The sequence below is a fragment of the Euprymna scolopes genome, chromosome 8, assembly GCF_053919585.1.
Source record: "Euprymna scolopes isolate OS-2025 chromosome 8, ASM5391958v1, whole genome shotgun sequence".
In the NCBI taxonomy this organism is placed as follows: domain Eukaryota; kingdom Metazoa; phylum Mollusca; class Cephalopoda; order Sepiida; family Sepiolidae; genus Euprymna; species Euprymna scolopes.
The window spans coordinates 47,706,358-47,729,236 of NC_136489.1; the positions used below are offsets into that span (position 1 = coordinate 47,706,358).

The window sequence follows — 22,879 nt, forward strand, 5'->3', positions numbered from 1 at the left end:
TCATTTTCCTGAAACATTCAAGGAAAAACGGCTAGCCAGAATCTATTTTTTCTTTAAACATATATATATATATATATATATATATATATATATATATATATATATATATATATATATATATAATAAACACCAGGGCTCTACATTGCGAGTGAATCAGTCACATATGTGAGTGATTTTTCAAAATGGCGACTAGAAATAATGAAACGCTTATCTTTTGGCAATTGCACTTTCACTGACAATCTTCCAGACCTCACTACTGAGTGAAAAATATCTTTTCAACTTTTTTTTTTTTTTTTAATAAAACGAACAAAGTTAAATTATTTAAACAATAAAAGTTTAATAGAACAATATACTCTTTTTTTTACGAAGGCTGTTTAAAAATATCTGAAGGAAGAAAGTATCAACATAACATTTGCTGTATATTTAGAATTACATTTATTCAAAAAAAAAAAAAAAAAAAAATTTATGATGTACATACTCGTCATAGAACGAAGATGTAATATTCTAAAAATCATATGGGTTTGGCTAGTAAACGAAAATATTTAGTTGTCAAAGGTCAGCTAAAGATAAATTTGTCCATAGAGCCCTGCACACATACATATATATAATACACACATACATAAATATGTGTGTGTGTGTATATATATATATATATATATATATATATATATATATATATATATATATAATACACATATACATACATATCTATACTAGTGTGATGTTCGGTCGGAAAATATGCTTAAATATGATATTTTAATTCATGCAGATTTCGTATTATGGAACCAATGGATTGTATCCAATATATAGTAGTGATTCCAAGTTTTAAAAACATATCACTTAGGTGCGATCAGCTAGTATGCAGCTCTCCAGCGTTGTTACCATCTGAGCTAAGTCCATATGCATATCAGAACTTAAAAAATTCATGTAGTTACACATGTAAATGTATATTTGCGCATGCATAAAGATACATTTTGTCTACTAATACCTGCCAAGTTCCAAATTTTCGATTTTGACCATTTAGCAGCTATTTTTACTAGGTAAAAACCAAATCAAGTTTGTTCCACAGGTTCAAATCTATATCAAATTTTAAGCCTGTAGACCAAAAAGTGACAGCAGTTTGTCAGAGACTGATCTGCACATGCACAGACAAGGTCGCTTTTATATACTAGCAGGCCGCCCAGTCCAGTCATAAAATATGCTTAAATATGTTATTTTATTCATGCAGATTTTGTATTTATTATTATAGAGCCAATACTCTATTGATTATTATATTATATCTAATATATAGTAGTGATTTCAAGTTTTTTTGTTTTTTTTTATGATTTAGGAGACTAGAATTGAAGCCAAAACATTTAGCACTCCAGCCTTGGTTGTTATCGTTTGAGCTATTGTAATATGGATAAGAAATAGTTAAAAATAAACTGACTTTGTGTGTGTGTGTGTGTGTGTGTGTGTGTGTGTGTGTGTGTGTGTGTGTGTGTGTGTGTGTGTGTGTGATGAGAACTAGTATCTGTAAACTTAAGTATTTAATGTTGATTATTTAAAAGTGTGATATCTGGCAGCAGTATATGAATGTATATTTGCATCTACTTAGAAGAGCGAGCACTATAAGTTGACATGACCTGCCTAGTTCAATTTTTTTAAATTTTTGACTCCTCAGCAGCTATTTTTACCGGCTAAAAATCAAATCGAATTTGTTCTACAGGTCCAAATCCTCTATATATCTTCAAGTTTGTAAACCAAAAATTGAGAAAGGAGTTTAATAAACCATTCCAAACACAAATAGACAATGCCATATATATATATATATATATATATATATATATATATATATATATATATATAATATACACACACACACACACACACACACACAGAGTGAGAACTAGTATCTGTAAACTTAAGTATTTAATGCTGATTATTTAAATGTGATAGCTGACAGCAACTATCATCATAAGTATAGGAATAAATTTCATCTTTTCATAGTCTTTTATTAACCCTTTTTTAATCCCTTTATTAACACTTTTGCCTTTGAACTGATATTAAAGTGTAGTATCTGTTTTGTCCTTGGTAAGGAATAAAACTGTCTAAACTGAGGCAATTTATTTTTTGTCTCGATTGATTTTACCCTTTGTATCCAACTACCATCAGGAGAGTAGGAGTTAAATAGAGCCAAAAGTATGTGTTAATGTGTTTCTTGCTATAGACTCATTTAATTATTTCTTTTTTTTTAATTTTTTTTTTTTGTATATTTACTATAAATCGAATATTTATTGAATTCAGGAATAAAATTAAGGAAAACGAAAATTTTAATAAAGATTAACCCCCTTTACCTCTTACTGAACATTTTTTTTCTACAAGGAAGTCCTCACTTATCAAGGCCCGAATGCCACTTAAGGCTAAGGGTTAATAAATGTAAGATGGTAGTGTACTAATAATCATTAATGTTGTAAGTTGGGTTGAATTTGATTATTTAAGGGGACGGCTCAACAAGAACTTATTTACATTGGATTTAAAGGCTACCATGTTGCAATCGGTTGGAAGCAGGTCAGTGGAACAATGTTCCACATGCGGATAGTTCTAGGAAGGAAGTTTTGTTCATGGAATCTGTTTTTTTTCTTGTGTCTGTTATTTAGTCGTTGTTTTACACGTAACATTTTAATTTTTTTTTCTTAGTTAAAAAAATAAAAATAAATAATAGTTTATAGATATTTGTAAAGGCTGGAACTTGTGCCCAAATATTGACTTCGGTTAATTCTGACTTTCGCTGTATCATATATTAAAAGATGGAAAATTTTGTAAGTTGTTTTTATCCAATAAATTTATAAATAGAAATTAAAACAAAGAATAATATTAGTTATTGTATTATAACGATTTGGTTTGATTAGTAATTTAATGGCCAAAAGAAGATAACCGTAATGATTTTTCACAGTCATATTTAATAAAAACTAATTTGTTAGAAATAAATAATCCAAAACAAGCAAAAAAATCTCGGGCAACACAACGGAGATATAGTTATATTAAAGGTTGTAATCTTAAAATTAAGCCGATCAAACAAATCTATTAATAAATGTTAATTTAGATACAAGGCCTATGTTCTATAATTTTGGTTGGAAAAAAAAAACAAAACAATTGTTTAGATTCGATTTTCAATTTATATAATATGAAAGATTCTTTCTCAATATGATGAATCTTTATTATTAATAGTTAAGATTATTACTCTTTCTCTCGTGTGTGTGTGTGTGTATATATATTATTAATAGTTACTCTTTCTCTTGTGTGAGAGAGAGAGAAAGAAAATATATTTATTCCAGGTTAAAGAGTGATAACTAATGAATTTAAGGTTATTAAGAGTGCTCAATAAAAGAAGCGCAAGATATATTTTTATTAATATAAACAATTATATGGTCGCGACACTGAACACGTTAATATTTTGAGCAAATTGTCGATTAAAACCAAAAGTCCTCATCAGACAACTGAATAAATGGTTGCGTTCCACACGCACACATACATGATAGAATTTTAAGTATTGAAAATAAGAATCATCTGTTATATATATATATATATATATATATATATATATATAATGGATGAATCTTATTTTTAATACTTAAAATTCTATTTCGTGTATATGTATATATATATATATATATATATATATATATATATATATATATATATATATATATATATATATATAAACACATACCTCATTACCCATACTCTAACAGATTGTCATCTAAAATGATACCTGAACCGTAGCTACTATTGGCATGGTAACTTGTCTCATATTAGTTATAGCAACACTAGTTTTATCCGTCATGATGATGATGATAATAATACTAATATTGACAATGTTGTAGTAGTAACAATTGTTATTTGTCAAGACTGAAAACGCTGCTGAATTAGACTGCTATTTCCACTGCAACGTGTGATCAATAAACGCACTGAGCTACTATTACCGCTCCTGTCACAGCTACTGCTGCTACTACTACTGCTCCCGCCGCCGCCACCACCGCATGTTGTGGTGGTAAGTATAGATTATATTCTGGCCTCCTGCCAGGTGATGCAGTAGCGTTGCACTTGATTTTGACAAGTAAAAACAGTAAGCAGCAATTGGTACATTTTAATCACGGATTATTATACAGTTTAATAAAATATTTTTTAATCAGCCTTTTTTACACATTAAAAAATATTTTTCTTTATAAAATTGCTAACATTTATTTAAAATTGCTAGGATCATTGACCTTTCTTTTTTTTTAATTTACGTTATATGACAATGTAAAATATTGTGATACATTTTGATTTTTTTTTCTTCGCTCGTGAATACATTAACATTTAATTGTAAATTTCTATATTTATAAAATTGTGCGACCACTTGTGTGTCGGTGTATATTTCTTTTCAGTGTGATTTAGACAATATTTTTATTTACTATTAATCATATTTATTGACATAAAGTATGTAATAATGAAATAAAAATTTTTTAAAAATTCTATTATAAAAAAAAATAATTGAATTTACCAGAATGCCTCTTTATAAAAACAATCAACCATTTTAATTTGTTAATCTCTACTTTTTGTTTGTGTTTGTTTCTTATGGATTCCAAAGTAACTGAACCGATTTTTTTAAAATTTCACACAAATGCACTGTGTATCTGGGGAGTGTTCCCAGATATGCTTTGTATCAAAATACTTCCGATAATCGAAAAAAAATAATCCAATTTAAATAAAGTTAACTTCTCAGGTGCATTTGAGAAGCTTTATCACTGCACAAATAGAAGGACCAATCAACAGTAAGTTCTTTGATAAGACAGGGCTGTGTTCGAAATGAATGTTTCTGTTTAGAGCACAATTGAACCATGATACTTGACCTTTGCATTTTAAACTTTAATTCAAGTCATTATATAAAGCCTCCTTTGACAGACCATGAATACCCACCCTACGGGTGCCTGCGTGTGAAATTTTTGTGACAGATGCGCAATTTCCAACCATACCTCTCCCGAGTCGACATTGTTAAATACTAGTGGCAAGTGGGGTGTATGTTCAGGATGACTGGAAACAAACGCTGAGATAAGCGGAGAGCACATACAGCACCGAGAATTCCCAAATGGTCACCCATCTGGTACTAACTAGGCTAAATGTTGTTTAACTTTGGTGATCTGACGAGAACTGGTGTGTCAACACGATTATGCCGTATATAAAAAATAATCTTATAAAATCAACAATAGGTTCTCTATAGTGCGATGTAGACTACAGTATATTATGGACTAAATCAGTACAGAGAGGCATGTAAAGTTTCCTTCTGATGCACTATGCAGATTAGAGCAGGCAATCAATAGTTAATTGAAAAATGGTTGATTTTACTCATTTTGATGATAATAAAAGTATTGGAAGTGTGGAGCATTTGTTGATTCTCATTTAATCCCGGGCAACGTTGGGTCTTCCTGTTAGTAGTTATATAAAAAGACATTGCTTCATGACAATCTGAAATTTGGAAGGATTTATTTTATGGTACTTTTTGCACAAACAAAAGTGTCAACAAAAAGAAATGTGGTATATAACATATGTAAACATTTCTAATCTCACACAATTTATGTTGTATTTTTTTGCCTGTTTATCTGTCCGTTCTACTTTTTCTGGGAAGCTACTGGGCTAATCTGGCCAAAATTTTGTATGGTCCTTTGTCATAAGGTGCAGTGAACTAAGTATTATGGCATCCGTCCGATGCAGAGTTAGGAATTTAATGAAAAAAAAAAAAAAAAAAAAAAAAAAATGAACATAAATTTGACCATATTCAACCATCAATTTAACATGAAGCACTAATTCCAAGTCAACAGGCTATAACTTTTGCACGTTCTTAACAGGTTAAAAAGTCTAGTAATAAACAATAGGAATAAGTAAATCCAATTCTCCTAAACATTTCACCAGAGATATATATATATATATATATATATATATATATATATATATATATATATTATTCCTTAATTGGAATTCATTTTTGAGATGAGCATTATATATTAATTTATTTTTATTTCGGACTATTATTCTCATCTTTATTAGTTGTTGTTTTTGATCTTTTATTGGTTTTGTTTATTCACAACGTTTCGGCCAACTATTCCTCTGGCCTTCGTCAGGTGGTAACCGTGACGGATAGGAACTTTGAATCTCCTAACTGCATTCTCAGCCATCACTGCCATCCGTAGTTGTCGTCTCACCACATTTTGGCCAATTAATCTCTGGCACGCTTTGGGTGGGATTGAAACCGCTATCTTCAGACAATGCTTATCTGGAACCGTAGAGATTCAACGTCTCTATCAACTGCGCCACGCATGCCAGAGGTTAATTGGCCAAAATGTGGTGAGACGACAACAACTATGGATGGCAGTGATGGCTGAGAATGCAGTTAGGAGATTCAAAGTTCCTATCCGTCGCGGTTACCACCTGACGAAGGCCAGAGGAATAGTTGGCCGAAACGTTGTGAATAAACAAAACCTATAAAAGATAAAAAACAACAACTAATAAAGATGAGAATAATAGTCCGAAATAAAAATAAATTAATATTTCACCAGATAGACCTAAAAAATTTTTTTGGTAAATACATCTAGTTTATTTTAGTTCTATATCAATGTTTTTTTGTATTTATTTGCTTCCCCACCAAAGCAAATTAGGCACAAGGCCGTTTTTAATGTGGGGTAAAAACCAGCTCCCCTAAAAGTAGGCAAAAAGGGGGCATTCTGGTTACCAAAAATAATAATTGTCCCAGTATAGAGGGTTTCCCCTCCATTGACTGGTACAAATTATCTTAAGTGCAGCATCTGCAGAACAGATACTACACTTTGATCCCGGCTCGAAGGCCAAGAACAACAGCTGATTAAATGTCTCCCAAAATGTATTACGTTGTTATCAGAAACCAAAAAAAAAAAATTTTTAATATGTATATATATATATATATATATATATATATATATATATATATATATATATATATATATATAAAAATATAATATAAAGCTGAACGTCTGTGTGTGTGTTTGGTCACGAATAGGCTCCTATATGGTTGACTATTATAGAAAACTGATCACATATAATAGAAGATGTATTGAGACACAGGAATGGGTATGTTTGATCTGGCATAATAATGATTCATTAAAATTGTGGGGTCTGCGTACGCCCCTGGTCCACAAAGTATGGAAATAAAAAAATTTAAAAATTAAAAAAAAAACGTTTACAAGTGTTTTTGATATAGATGTACATAATACTTTGATAAGTATGTTTTAACTTAAATAGAAATGGTATAATAAAATTGTGGGGTCTGCGTTTGTGCCTGGCCTCCATAGAATGGAAATAGGCACAAACTTTAATAAAGACTTTTCATATCTATCTGTGTAAGTATACTTTGATAATTATTTTTCAGTTTGAAGAAATATGGTATAATAAAATTATGGGGTATTCGTTCGCGCCTGACCTCCATAGAATGGAAATATGTCACAAAGTTTAAGAAGGTTTTTTAATATAGATCTACAGAATATTGTGATAAGTGTTTCAGTCAGTGTGAACAGGTATGGTATAATAAATTATGGGGTTTATCTATTTTATTTTTACTTTCATCATATTTTGCTTTGGTTTTGATACCCCCAAATTCGAAACTATCTCTTTACAACCCTTCCTTTTCATAAGCTATCATACTTTCATAAATTAGAGTCCATTTTCTGTAGGCTGTTTTTGAACGCAGTCAACGACGGGTACTTTTGCTAGTATATATATATATTTGTGATAGATTTAGTTTTGGAAATTGTGTTTCCAGCATAAGGAAAAATAATGGAAATTTGGAAATTCTATTTGATATTTTCAATTAAATCTTCATTTTCATCCCTGGTAAAGTAGTTAATCCTCATGAATCTATAATAGAAATCTTTTTTGAGAAATATTTAAAAAATTGGAAAGATTTTAGTAGCATTTAAACAATTCTTTGGAAATTATAAGATTGCTTTTAAATACTTGCTCAACTGAAAGTTGTTTTTTAGTCTTAAAAAAATGAATAGTTGAAATTATGTCTAAAATATTTAAATTTTAATGACGAAAATCAAAAGATTTGCTTAATCTGTTAATTTCAAAAATTATTTTATTAAATTTTGTTACTTTTGTAATTTTGCTATTTAATAAAGGTTTTTGGGTTTTTTTTTCTATAATATAAATCTCACCTGTCTGTTTAAATGTATGTATGTCTGCCTAAAACTCTCGACAAAGGCAACGGATTATCACGAGATGGGTATCGTTTTGAAGCTCAGGCCTTTGGACAACAAACCTCGCAAAATTGACTAAGAACATTAATTTCTTCACCCTCAACTGGGCACTTTTCTACAAAGAGGGGCTGCTTTTTTCGCCGATATTTTCGATTGACTAGCCTTAATTTAAACCTTCTCCACTTCCGGTTCGGCAATAAATGCAACAGCAAAGATGTCACGTTTTTCTTTTTCACATTCTTTTCCTCCATTGCGATACGGGTTCGAGCCTACCTACCTGTCTACTAGCACTTTTTTTTTTTGCTCAACACATACTTCTAAACAACCGGGCAACGGGCAAGCTAATATATATATATATATATATATATATATATATGAAAACTTGAATGTTTTATTTTAAATTATAATAATTACGGTTGAAGTGCAGCGTACATTAAATGAAGTACATTTAAAAATGTAGATGTAACCTGCAACAATCTTTAGGTGCATCTTTTAGAATTTGGAAATGTAAACCTCTACTCAGTTTTGGTTGACAGGATAAGATCAATCTACACCTTGGCTAAGTTTGAAATTCTGTATAGGTTCACAAGTTAGTAGGATGCACCTGAAAATGGTCAGAACTTACATCAGTTGAAGCATTGTCAATAATAAATAAAAGATTATATAGTCTGAATAATCCAAATAATTCAATGGTTTCGGGGGGAGGGGTTATACACTAGAATTTTCCTTGATCCATTTTAAATATTTTTCTAACGTTTTCATTTTTGTATGACAAATTTGAAACCTTATTTTCAAGAGGTTGAGATTTAAAAAAAAAATTACTTATTTAAAAACTTTTTTATTTGAATACTTTAGATAATAAAATAATAAATTCGAACAATTACATGCAATCAAGCTTTTGTCTGTCTTGTGTGTTTGTGTTGGATATTCTTTGATTACTTTTATTTTTGTATATTATGGAATGTAATGTTTTTTGTTTTTGTTTTTCGTCTATTTTATTTTCAACTTAATATAGTTTGCTGGCAAATACATCATATCAGATAATTTTAAATGTTTCCTTAAACTCTAATAATTATTTTAAGTCAAATTCATAGAAAATATTTTTTTCTTTCTAAAGTTTTGAATGTAATACAAATAAAAGAAATTAGCTTAATGAAGGGTTAAAAATGGCATACGTTCGGTGATGGGACAGTGGTTGGAGCTTGGTGGATAAGGTGGGACCTATTAGTTTAACCCTTTCTTTTAAAAGCATTTACATTTTTGAAGAAAGAGAAAGACTTGATCACCAGACTAGATTTGTAAATGAAGTTCTTAAATCAGGTGAAAATTTAGTTATCAAGGATTTCCCTAAAATATTTTTTTTGCATTTCTGCATTTTAGCTTTCTTTGATTTTTCACTTTTGGGAGAGTTTGATTCAAGGTAAGGGGAGACAATCACAAGATTTATGAAAGTTTTTGGAAAATCAAAACAAACACATTAATACTGTATTGTTTGTTATGAATTCATTAGAGCACATTCCATTAAAGTAGTTGTAAAACAAGCACATGGATGAAACATTGTGGCAATGAGAGGTTGGAGCTTGGTTGATAGTGTGGGATCTATTAGATTTTTAGAGTTTTATTTTAGATCTTATCTAGTGGTAGATGGACTAGTCCAGATGTGGTAACTATTTCATGCGTGGGCAAATTTTGGCTTTGTAAAGATGTAGAATACTCTCTGGTGTGAGTAATTTTCTAGTACAGTAGAGGGAGTCCACTTTCTTTGCAGCAACCTTGATACTCAACAATGCAATATTAAATTAAAAGGAATGTCAACTGTGAGACAAATGTTTTTCATGAATTTTATATTACACATGCAACACTTTTTATGCTGAAATATTATCTATTCAATATTTTAATCTCTGTGAATCTAAATGTTTTAATAACAATACTTAATCTCATTTTGTACCAGCAGACTATTTTAAGAGCAGAAAAGTGATTCCAGTTATATTTTGTTTTTCTGTTTATGTATATTTTGACTACCAAATATTTTGTCATGTTTTTTTTTTTTCTCAAGTTGAACACAATTTTGTCTTTTGTGCTTGCATGTATATTTTAATGACTTTATTTATTTATTTATTTATTTGATTGCACTTGTTTTTAACCCATTGTACGAGAGAATATCTGATATCAACCCATGTATTTATTTATTTTTCATATCTTGATTCTAAAATTGCCCCTCTCCTTTTTTTTTTTTTTTTTTTTTGTTACTTCCACATTTCTTAGAAGCAAGGTATGCCCATCAGTTTATCATACTTAAGTTTGAAATATCATTTTCATTGTTAAACATTCTGAATATTCATCCTTTGAGTTTTAACCGACTCCAATAGCAATCAAATAATTCATACATGCTTAAATTTTCGACTTTCTTTGATGATGACCAGATACAAAACAGCCATAGAAGTTTGATTCATCCCTAATTTATACTAATTTAAATGTTTCCATTTCAAATAGCAATACATTTATTATCTATTGCTATTTAAGTTTGATATATGGGTCAAAGAAGATTGAAATTGTTGGATTTTTCAAAGCAATCATATTAAAGTTTAATTTGAATGTATTTATCTCTCTTCCACGATGAGATGTGACACTAGGTTCAGAAAGTGGGATTGAAGAACCAGCACCTCAGAGCAGGAGCATTCTGGCCTGCAAAAAATACCTGGACAGTCCTGTCAGCATTTTTCAGTAGAGGTATGTCAAGCGATTAGCAATAAACTAACGCCTTAAAAGGCAAAGCTTGAGAAGGTAGATCGTCTAGAACTGCACAGGACCAGCCATACATTGTAGTCAACATGAAAAAGGCCACTACAAGAATGGCTTTTATTAGCTTTTGGGAGTCAGTTTGATCAAATCTCAACCTCAGGATTCCACTTTCCACTGACAAGTGATTGTCCAATTTATTAGAAAAGTGAAAATGATCAATATTATCTTACCTATATTGATCAGGATCCTCTGGCAGCAGTCTTTATCCGTGAGATTGTACAAATATCTATTTACTTCTATTGCATTGTTGTAGATACTTTTAGTCCCTTTTTTATTTTATTTATTTTTTTAGATCTCTGCTTTTCTCTTTATAAATTACTTTAGTAAAAAATGCTGCAAATTATATTCTTATACACATTCAATACCCACCCATTACCACCACAAAAAAAAAAAAAAAAAAAAAAAAAAAAATTAATGGAAGGCTCTGTTTCTCCGGCTCTCCGGAACACTAACTCAGTCTAATAATACTAAATCAGCAGTGGCAATTGACATCTACATATATTCTAAATGCCCTGTTTTAGTCTTTTTCACTCGGCCATTTTTACATTATTTTTCTCTTCATTCTTTCTTCTGTTGACTTTTCAACCTCAAAGAAAAGTTACATCTGGTCAATATAAGGAGTTGTGTGCAGAAAAGTTGACTTCAATGATGTGTCCACATTGAAAGAATGGATGAGAGTTCCCAACTTAAATGTAGAACAGTTAAGGTCACAGGGAAGACCAAGAAAAACATAGGAAGTGATGAAAAAGGATTTAAGGGTAACTAAAGACCTTGCGAGAGATAGATTACTTTAACTATTTTCTAAAAGCTGTCCAACACATGCCAGCATGTAAAATGGATATCAAACTTAATATGGGTTTTGTATTCATTTTAAAGTGTTATTTCAAATTTAAGCATGATGGAAAAAAAAATAAAAATAAAAAAAAAATAAACATTTCAGCAATATCATACAAAATGCATTTTTTTTTATCCTCTAGGTGATACAGTATATGCTCTGCAGTACAATGGGCTAATAAGCACTTTTGTTTTCATTCCTTGCTTTGTCATCCATTTAGTATATAGTTATGTTATAGCATTAAGAACAAAAAAAAACTTGACACATTATAGCATCTTGATTAAATTTATCAATAAATGCATTTATGTAAAACAAAGATTGCTTGTTTTTGTTTACCCTGAAGCTGACCATCCTTTTTAAATGTCTTAAAAATATTTCCACCATCCATCCTGACCCACCTTTTTTACTTTGGCATACGTGCATTACCTATAAGTAGTGCTTTAGCATTATTACTAACAATGATACAACCTATATTCTTCCCTCCTGCGCCATCCTTTTTTTCTTCTTTGTGAAAAAAAAAATGTGAGTAACTAAGGAGGAGAATTATGGCTCTTTGCATTCGTAGACTTTACTCTTAAGACAGATTATGATGACATGCTCGGGTTCTTTTATTATTTCTGTACTTGGGCTTCCTTCTGCCCTTTCTCCTCAGTCTGTTTGGCAAGTGTTGCTTAAAAGTCTTGCGGCACAGCCTGTCTTCCAGTAGGATATTTTTTTTAAATGGAAATCACTCCAGACAAGGCATGAAGCCACTTGATATAAGGAGCTAACAAGAACGAAAGATGATTATTACAGACACTGTAGAAGCCTATTGACCAAAGTTTTGAAAAGATCAAGGATGTAGGTACAAGGAAAATATTTAGCAGAAAAAGACTGGATTAGCAGAGGTTACAGTTTCCCATCTATTAGGGTCAATTTCTAAGTCCCTCAGATTTTTTATGTAGATATTTCTGAAGTGGAGATTGGGACCTGACTATGAAGCACTTTTCCTATTCAAATTAACCATAAAAGTTTTTTTTTCTCATCTGACCGTCATACATTTTTACCAAATATCCAAAGAAGTGTTAGCTGCTGTAGCAGAGTGTACATGCTCGGAGTATCAGCGTTTTCTTACCAACACAAAAACCAACAAGAAGTTTTGGTAGACAATTGTAAATTAAACAAATATCATCTCATCACAGAATAATCTTTATTATTATTACTGTTATTATTAAACCTGATTTTCTCTGTCAACAAGAAGTTTTGGTAGACAATTGTAAATTAAACAAATATCATCTCATCACAGAATAATCTTTATTATTATTACTGTTATTATTAAACCTGATTTTCTCTGCCAAAAAATAAAATCTATTTTATATGCCACACACTTGTAATAACGTAATTATGAGGGGCGTGCAATAAGTAATGCCCTTGACCCACTTCCCATAGCAGTAGAGCAACGAAACTTGGCACAGTTATTAGTCTTTTTCTACATAGGAACCACCCAGAGTTATGCATTTCTCCCATCGTTTGCTGCAGCTCTGGAGACCGTTTTTGTAGAACACCCCAGGTTAGTCCTCCAACCACGACATGACTTCAGAAATCAAGGCTGCATCATTTGGGAAACGCTTTCCTTACAAAAACAACTTCATGGCTGGGAAGAGGTGAAAGTCAGAGGGTGCAAGGTCAGTAAAGTAGGGAGGATGGGGGAGGATTTCATAACCACATGCCCGTGCTTCTGATCTAGCAACATGCGCGTTGTGGACCGGAGCGTTGTCCTGCAGGAGGAGGGTACCTTTGCTGATCTTGCCCCGCCTCTTAATTTTGATAGCTTCCCTTAATTTCCTCAAAAGTGAAGCATAATAGGCTCCTGTAATTGTGGTACCCTTTGCCAGGAAATCTGTCATCACTACTCCGTCCTGGTCCCAGTAGACTGAGCATGACCTTGCCAGCGGAGGGCTGCACCCTTGCCTTCTTTGGAGGTGGTGAGTCCAAGTGCTTCCACTGCATTGACTGGACTTTGGTCTCTGGATCATAGTAATGGACCCAGGTTTCATCCTGTGTAATCAGTCTTTTGAAAAACTTGACTCATTTTGGCACATCTCCAAATTCATCCTCAAGCACTCTACGTGTTTTCGCTTCTGGAATGGTGTGAGCAACCTGGGAATCCATCTGGCAGACACCTTATGCATATGCAAATGGTCATGAATGATAGTTTCCACAGACCCTGTACTAATCTTGACATCTCAGGCTATTTGGCAAATAGTAATATGCCGATCTTCCAAAATGGCAGCCTCAACTTGACAGACAGATGCCTCATCAATGGCAGAAGGGGGGGGGCAGGTCTGGGAGCTGTTTTCACAGACTTCCGGCCATGTTTGAATTCAAGATACCAGTGTTTTACAAGGTCATATGATGAGGCATTATCACCATAAGTTTCTTTCATTTCATCAAAAGTCTCCTGTGGTGTGCGTCCTTTCAAATACAAAAACCGGATCACTGCTCGACATTCAACAGGCTCCATTTCACACCTGACTCAGTTCAAATACCTATAAAGCAGAAACCACAATTAGTTCAGAGCTATAATTTACCACATAACCCGTAGAGATATAAATCATTGCACATGCAAAATTTCAGCTAGATCAGACAACTGGAAGCCCCTCGTAAAAAATAATGATTATGATTTTATTTAAAGACTTAGGTTACAAAGAATTGTGTCATACGTTTTATTTATCTTTGTTTTTATTATACAAAAAATATCTGGAGATGTTAGGTTTACTTGAATAATAGCTAATAAACAGTTGGTTCATTTGAATAAATTTCATCTTAAGATCTTCAGCAGACGTAGGATTAATTAATGAGAAATTATGCACAATGAAATCTAAACATTGTTTGTAAAAAGCTTCAGAGAATAAACAAATTCCGCCTGCTTATGCAACAATTGTTTACAGGAAATGTAAATCGCTTTAAATGAAAAAGTGAGTGAATATAACTCAAAATTGTGAAGGAATCATAGTTAGCGCTTAGTAAGCTTCCACAAAACATGTAAAACTTCTTGTCATGTTAACCGATGCTGAACATGCATACACTGCAATTTCTTGTTCTGTTTGACGATTTGCTTAACCCAGCTTGTCTGCAATTGTAATGGATTAATTCCCCGGTTATATTAAGTCGCCATTATTCTTTTGAAGTTTTAGATCAATGTTGCCATACTCACCTAATATTTCCTCAAAAGAGGTTAATATAGTTTGTCTCAAGCATTGTCTAGTTTGTATATAAAACAAAACTTATAGAAGGCAATACAATGCAGAGGTGTAACGGATAGACACAAACTGAAGAAAATTAAGATATATAACAGAATAAACTATGCTGAATACATATATATTTTTACATGCATGTATATTTTTTCCTTATATTTTATACTTGCATTGGGTTCTTACTTGCATCAGTATAGTCAGATAGAAGTTTTCTATTGTATGATATTGCAGGAAAATTTCCCTTCATTAGATATGTGTTCGACTTTGGTTCAAACGTGAATGTGTTCAGCTGTTGTAAATGTGAACAGTTTGTGATTTTTTTAGTTTGATTAAATTCAGATGACCTCTCGTCATCTCCCCCACTTGTGGAACGTTGTGTGCAGTTCCGATTCTAGTTGATGGTTATTTTTTTATTTATTTATTTTTTTTTTTTAGCTTAATTTTAGTGAAAATAGTTTGTAGAATAACCCTGTAAATATTAAATTAAATATTGTCTTTTACTAATGAGGTTATGTATGTGTCTGAAGCCAAAATTGTTCTTTTCCAAAAATACCCCTTATATTAAAAGAATTAAATTAAAAATAAAGAAAAATTTGTATGATGTACATACTCGTGACGAAAATATATTCCAAAAATTACATGAATTAATCAGTTATTAATGGGAATTCCTAGACATTACAACATAAATCTTGCAAGTGTGAATTATTGAATTATCTCTTTATTTTTTTACAAATTGTTTTACAAAATGACAGATAAAACAGCCACTCTTCACTCATAAAATTTGATTTTGTTATTTAAAAATAAAACTACTTGAACAATGTATATTATTTTTGGAATATGATGTTTTCATTTTGTCATGGGTGCGTACATCATACATTGTTCTTTTTTTATTTTTTAATATAAGGGGAATTCTGGACAAGGACCGCCAAGACTATACTGTTTAAGATTATTGTACTTGATATTAAATAGATTGGGTAGGGAAATAGTACAGTATAGACTGAAGTAATAATAAATGAAATTATTGTATACAGTGCTCAAGTGCACTACACCACATCAAGGTATGTGGAGTACATAGGATAATGTACAGTTGACAGGGAAATAACTACATGAATTATATACATTTGTGTATGACCGAAAGGTCATCAGGTGTACTTTTGGTAAATTTCGGAAAGCATTAGGTTTTTAAAGGATACAGTGCCTTGGCAGGCAACAACTGACATGAGCAGTTTATTTCATTGTTCTGCAATTCTGGATAGGAAAAAAATGTCTCCAAAAGTTATGGGAGCTGTACAGTAGGTACCTCCAATGCACACAACAGATTTAACCCTTCCCCTATATGTAACACAATATAATCATGATCTAATTTAATATTATCATCATAATTTTTTTACCATTTAAAAGAACTTCAAATAAACTAGTAATATATTTTTTTTAATTTCAGCATATTAAAATAATGAAAATGCAAGATTAAAATCGTACTTACATTATCAATAAAAGTGGACATAAAATCAATATTGTCCATTTTTTATTTACAGCTTCAAATAAAGTAATGGTTATATATATATATATATATATATATATATATATATATATATATATATATATATATGTATATATATACACACACACACACACACACACACATGTAAAAAAAATTTTTTTTTTAATTTAAACTTTGCAGCTTTATGAAATGTTTCAATTTTTATCAACCTAAATTTATTTGATTTAGTTCTCAACATAAAAGAGCACCTGAAAAAAATTACTGCTCAATTATTTAACAAAAACTGGTTTTAAAAAATGAGTAAGTATGGAAAATTTAATGAAAATCTGACTATTAATTGATTTTTGCTAGATTTTTTGTCATGAGTATGTTTATGCTTTCAAAATGAAATAGGAGCGTTGTTTTAAGGCGTTGATAATGTAAACCTGTTTTTAGTCTCGAATTTTCATAATTTTCTTATGCTGAAAAAGTATTGTTTTTTAATTACTAGTTTATTTGGAGCTTCTTTTAAATGGTACAAAAACTAAGATGACAATATTAAATTACAGTTACATCATGTTACATATAGGGAGGGGGTTAAATCTGTCACATTCATTGGAGGTACCTACTGTACTTTTTTTTGAATTTGTAGGCATGTCCACATGTGTTTAAAGATTAAAAATGTGTTTTAAGTTGTTGACGAGAGGGTTAATAATTTTGTGGATGCTTACTTCATCAGTTATGCATCAATGCTTCAATAAAATTTAAGTCCAAGGACGCAGGGTGTCCAGAATGTGGTATGTGTCTGATAGCAGATATTCACTTCGTTGCATATCTCTGAACAGTTTCCAGGCAATTAATGTTCTGAACAAGACAAGAGTTGACTGTTTTAAAGGTTAAGTATTTACATCCAGAGGATACAATTTTGACTTGAATTGACCTGCACGCATCTTGCCTGTGGGTAAAATTGACCTTGGACTGTTCCATTCATTAGGGTTTGTAAGAGGTTAATATTTGTATTTGATTTAGTTTCATTTTCGGAGTTCTTTAAAAAAAAAAACGGTAGACAAAAAGAAAATCTTGTTATATATAGTGCTCGGTGCAATATAACAATAGAAATCCTGTTACCAAAATGGTGAAATAGTTTATTACACAGAACTTTGTAGTGTTTTTAAATTACATTTCTTAGTTTTTGAGATGAGGGTTGGCAATTCATAATCTTTGGATTATTCAGACTATTGGTGTTATTTTCACAGCATTTTGGTTGATATAACCTCCAGCCTGCTTCAGGTGTATTTTATCCAACCCAGAACCTTTCTGCTAAACTCTGGAATATGCACAGAATTTTGAACAGAGCCCTTTATTCAATTTATGGACGTATCATGCTTGTTTTGTCAGCTATAAGGTAGAACTCCCAAGTAACTTGCAATTGTATTTTGTATTGAAAATTGGACCTTAAACCTCCAGAAGAGTGTAACTTACAAGTGAATGTACCAAGTACTTTATCCATTACACCACAGGTTCTTGCGAACAAAATTTTCAAGTTTGACAGAAAGATTCCAGAGTTCAATGAGATATATCTGGAGATGTTACACCAATTGAAACATTGTGAAAATAACGCTGAAGATGAGAAAAGTAGTCCGAAAAATCAAAATGATACAAAAGTTAATTATAGATTTGATATATTAGGATTGTAAGGTCAATTGTGTCTTCAAAAGTAAGTTAGAAGTCATGTGACATAGGAAAGATTTGAAGTGTGATTTTCAGTTACCAAACCCATTTTAACAAGGAAACATGTAAAAATTCTGAAGGATAAGGATGTTTACATCTGCTGTGGGAGGACAATCTAGTCAGAAGTAACTCTCAGAAATAGAGCTTTAGTAGATGAGTAAATAAAATAAAGCAAAGATTAAAATTGTCGTCATCTTCAATTAAGTTACTGCAGTTTGAACCAGACTGAGTAATTTTATTAATGGTAACAAAGTATGTTATTGTTAGTATTGTCATGTCAATAACGTGGTATAACAATAACAAATGAAAATTTAATTAATCAGAAGCAAAGCTTGATTTGTCAGCTTAAATATTATTTGGGTCTGAATTTGAGAAATCTGGTTTTAAGCCTTCAGTATTTACCTTCTGGAAGAATTCCCTTTTTCATGAGTAGTTTGAAATATTGAAATACCCCCAATCTCTTGATAAATGGCAGCTTCTATTTTGTGAAGATTTTACTGGCATTACATGTGTCATCATGGTGATGGTGTCTTTATTAAAACTACAACGTAAATCGCTCATGTTTGACGCTTAGATTGCTATTGTTGATGAGAGAATCTGACTTCTACATAGAAGTCCATAGAGATTGTGCCTCAGAATTTTCTGCTCAGCTTGAACTCCTTCATATTGGCAATAGTTGTTTGTTAGACCCCTTTTTTTTTTTTTTTTTTTTTTTTCCCTTAACTCTGGACACTCAGAATAACAAGACCCAGCAGTTGGATATGAAGTTGGAAAACATTTGACTCCGCACCCACAAAGCAGTGGCGATTGCACATGCATAGGAATAACATCGTTATCCTCGCGTGATGGATTTACGGTTCTGTGTCTCACATATGCCCTTGCTTGCTACATGTATGGACAAAGATAAGGAATTTTTAATAGTCAGCAATTAGGTTGAAAAGTTGATAAATAGCAGTGATGAGCTACGTACACTTTTCAGAACAGGACAGGACCATATCTTCAGATATTGGCTGGTAATTTGTGTTTAAATTTATATACCTCCCATACAAAGCATATTACCACTGAGATGCAAGGGCTACTGTGATTAGGGATCAGATTTATACAGGGCATCTTACGTGGGGAAGTGGTACTGCAGGATATTTGTTCATATTATGTTTAAATATTTGTGTGTTGATACCATTGAATGGCAAGCATTTCAAAGAAAGAAGCTATAAGAATAGAAAGTTTTCTAGCATCTAGTGACCCTCTACAGTGAAGGGGGTGAGATTTTACCATTAGTTATGTTGGTCACAAACTGTTACTTAGGTTTTAGAGATCGATCCTTATTATGATGTGTAAGAGTTCTTGAGTAAGTATTGTTTTGTAGTATAGATTTTAGTTGCTAGTTAACGAGCCTCTGCATATAAGCTATGATCACTAGAATCAATGAATTTTTTTTTAAATTGTATTATTTCTTAATATTCACTAAAAATGATAGGGCAAGATTATCCTCATTCATGTAGCAAAAAAGTGTATATGTTGGATAGCGGGTTATCAAAAGTATTTATATTACATAGCTGGGGGGGGGGGATATGGAAGAAGTTTCATACCTTTTGTCCAGATGTCTTCAACTGCTGTCTGTTGTGATACGTACAAATACAATAGATCAATGAGACATGTCTGAAACTTTACATGCTAATTCTGAACCACAAGACAACAATTTATAATTTTTTATACATGTAAATTTATTTCAGATTTGTCCCAGGGTTCTCAAGAGTCTGCTGTATGTGTCTACATACTTGTCTTCATCTAGCCTTGCTTTCGGTGCTCGTATCAATGCACGTCTGCACGTTTTGCCAACAACTCTACTCTCAACTCTAATCTTTTGACCTGTCAGTTTCGGTACGTCATCCGCAAAAGGACCCGTTTCATTTGTGGGTTCCGGTGACGTAAGTGATCCAACGACACTATTGATCACGTACGCCAACTGCTCAAGGTCAATCTACTATATATTTTGTTTATATTTAGCTAAGCTAATTTTCTAAATATTTTAGCTAAAACCTTATTTTTACATTTCAGTGACCAATTTTATATCTCTAAATAATAATTCTTAATATCAACTATTTCTAGCAAGATCACTTGCTGTTGTACAGTCTAATATCCAACAATTTCATTAACCCTGAGTGAAATGGATAAAAATGGGAATAGTAGTCCAAATAATCAGTTTGTTGGTCCGTACATGCAAATTGTATATTTTTTTTTTTTACCTAAGAAGGCATAAAGGACTATTATTTGGGATCGTGTCTAACAGGGGACTGTGGGGAGTTGAGTAAAGAGATGCCTATTCACATTATGTTTAAACTTTTGCAGGTTAGAACAATCAGCGAAGCAGGAAACAGGGAGGTAATTCCAGAGTCTAGCAGTGCAAGGGAAGAAGGTCTTTTGTCATCTAGGGATTTCCACAGTGAAGGAGTGGGATTTTGTTGCTTGTTGGGAGCATGTACATTGAGGGGGGCACAAGTGCTATGAGTTAATCAGAGTACATTCCATTACAGTATGTGCAAAACAGGCACAGAGATGCAGCATTGCAACAGATGTTAGGTTTATGGATCCATTGATGTACTAAAATTTTAGTGTCTTGTAAACAGGGAAGAGGACGTTCACCTGGTCTGGAATCAGTACCAAAACTGATGAACCCTTGAACAAAAAGTTTGAAACTGAACAAATGCTTTGAAAGAGGCTGCCAAAACTTCTAATGTTTTGATAAGATGTTAAGCAAAGTATGTTGTGGAAGTTTTTAAAATTACATGAAAAAATACTTTTTTGTCTGCAAGTTTTCATGCCAAATTTCAACATAAGATGTGTTGTTTGCTAATAAGCTAGAGTTTTCAAGGTTTCGTTTTTAACCTTCATTTCCTACCTAGTTCAGTTGAGCAATAAACAAAGAATTCTATTCTCCTCATGCATTTCTGAAAATGATCTTTTTTAGTTCAACACTCTGTAATTCTTCCATCAAACAATTAGTGTGTGTCTTCTATGATGCGAAAAAATCTTCACTTGTAAAAAAAAAAAAAAATATTTTAGGATTGCAGAAAATTTGATCCTCATTTCTTCATTCAAAATAATGCTATCATCATGGACGTATGTTAAAATTTACAAAATACTATTGTTTTACATAATTCATGGCTAGTCTTTAATTTTCTTGTTAAACCAATCCCACTCTCTCTCACTTGCACCCCTCCTCTCTCTCTCTCTCTCTCTCTCTCTCTCGCCCTCTCCACCCCCCTCTCCATCTCTCGCCTCTCCCCACTCTCTCTCTCTCTCATCTGCCCCTGCTCTCTCTCTCTCTCATCTGCCCCTGCTCTCTCTCTCTCTCTCATCTGCCCCTGCTCTCTCTCTCTCTCTCATCTGCCCCTGCTCTCTCTCTCTCTCTCATCTGCCCCTGCTCTCTCTCTCTCTCATCTGCCCCTGCTCTCTCTCTCTCTCTCATCTGCCCCTGCTCTCTCTCTCTCTCTCATCTGCCCCTGCTCTCTCTCTCTCTCTCATCTGCCCCTGCTCTCTCTCTCTCTCTCATCTGCCCCTGCTCTCTCTCTCTCATCTGCCCCTGCTCTCTCTCTCTCTCATCTGCCCCTGCTCTCTCTCTCTCTCATCTGCCCCTGCTCTCTCTCTCTCTCATCTGCCCCTGCTCTCTCTCTCTCTCATCTGCCCCTGCTCTCTCTCTCTCTCATCTGCCCCTGCTCTCTCTCTCTCATCTGCCCCTGCTCTCTCTCTCTCATCTGCCCCTGCTCTCTCTCTCTCTCATCTGCCCCTGCTCTCTCTCTCTCTCTCATCTGCCCCTGCTCTCTCCCTCTCTCTCATCTGCCCCTGCTCTCTCTCTCTCTCTCATCTGCCCCTGCTCTCTCTCTCTCTCTCATCTGCCCCTGCTCTCTCTCTCTCTCTCTCTCTCTCTCTCTCATTTGCCCCTGCTCTCTCTCTCTCATTTGCCCCTGCTCTCTCTCTCTCATCTGCCCCTGCTCTCTCTCTCTCATCTGCCCCTGCTCTCTCTCTCTCATCTGCCCCTGCTCTCTCTCTCTCATCTGCCCCTGCTCTCTCTCTCTCATCTGCCCCTGCTCTCTCTCTCTCTCATCTGCCCCTGCTCTCTCTCTCTCTCATCTGCCCCTGCTCTCTCTCTCTCTCTCATCTGCCCCTGCTCTCTCTCTCTCTCTCATCTGCCCCTGCTCTCTCTCTCTCTCATCTGCCCCTGCTCTCTCTCTCTCTCATCTGCCCCTGCTCTCTCTCTCTCTCATCTGCCCCTGCTCTCTCTCTCTCTCTCTCTCATCTGCCCCTGCTCTCTCTCTCTCTCTCTCATCTGCCCCTGCTCTCTCTCTCTCTCATCTGCCCCTGCTCTCTCTCTCTCTCATCTGCCCCTGCTCTCTCTCTCTCTCATCTGCCCCTGCTCTCTCTCTCTCTCTCATCTGCCCCTGCTCTCTCTCTCTCTCTCATCTGCCCCTGCTCTCTCTCTCTCTCTCATCTGCCCCTGCTCTCTCTCTCTCTCATCTGCCCCTGCTCTCTCTCTCTCTCATCTGCC

General features: G+C 33.3%; 1 protein-coding gene and 1 pseudogene across 1 annotated transcript in view; one reads left to right on the forward strand and one right to left on the reverse strand.

The window, feature by feature from the left end:
• LOC145283550 (serine/threonine-protein phosphatase 2A 55 kDa regulatory subunit B alpha isoform-like) overlaps window positions 1-22,879 on the forward strand; it is a gene marked incomplete in the record, with an annotated part of 197,831 nt that overhangs the window by 118,664 nt on the left and 56,288 nt on the right.
• LOC145284375 (5S ribosomal RNA) lies at window positions 5,086-5,202 on the reverse strand (annotated as a pseudogene).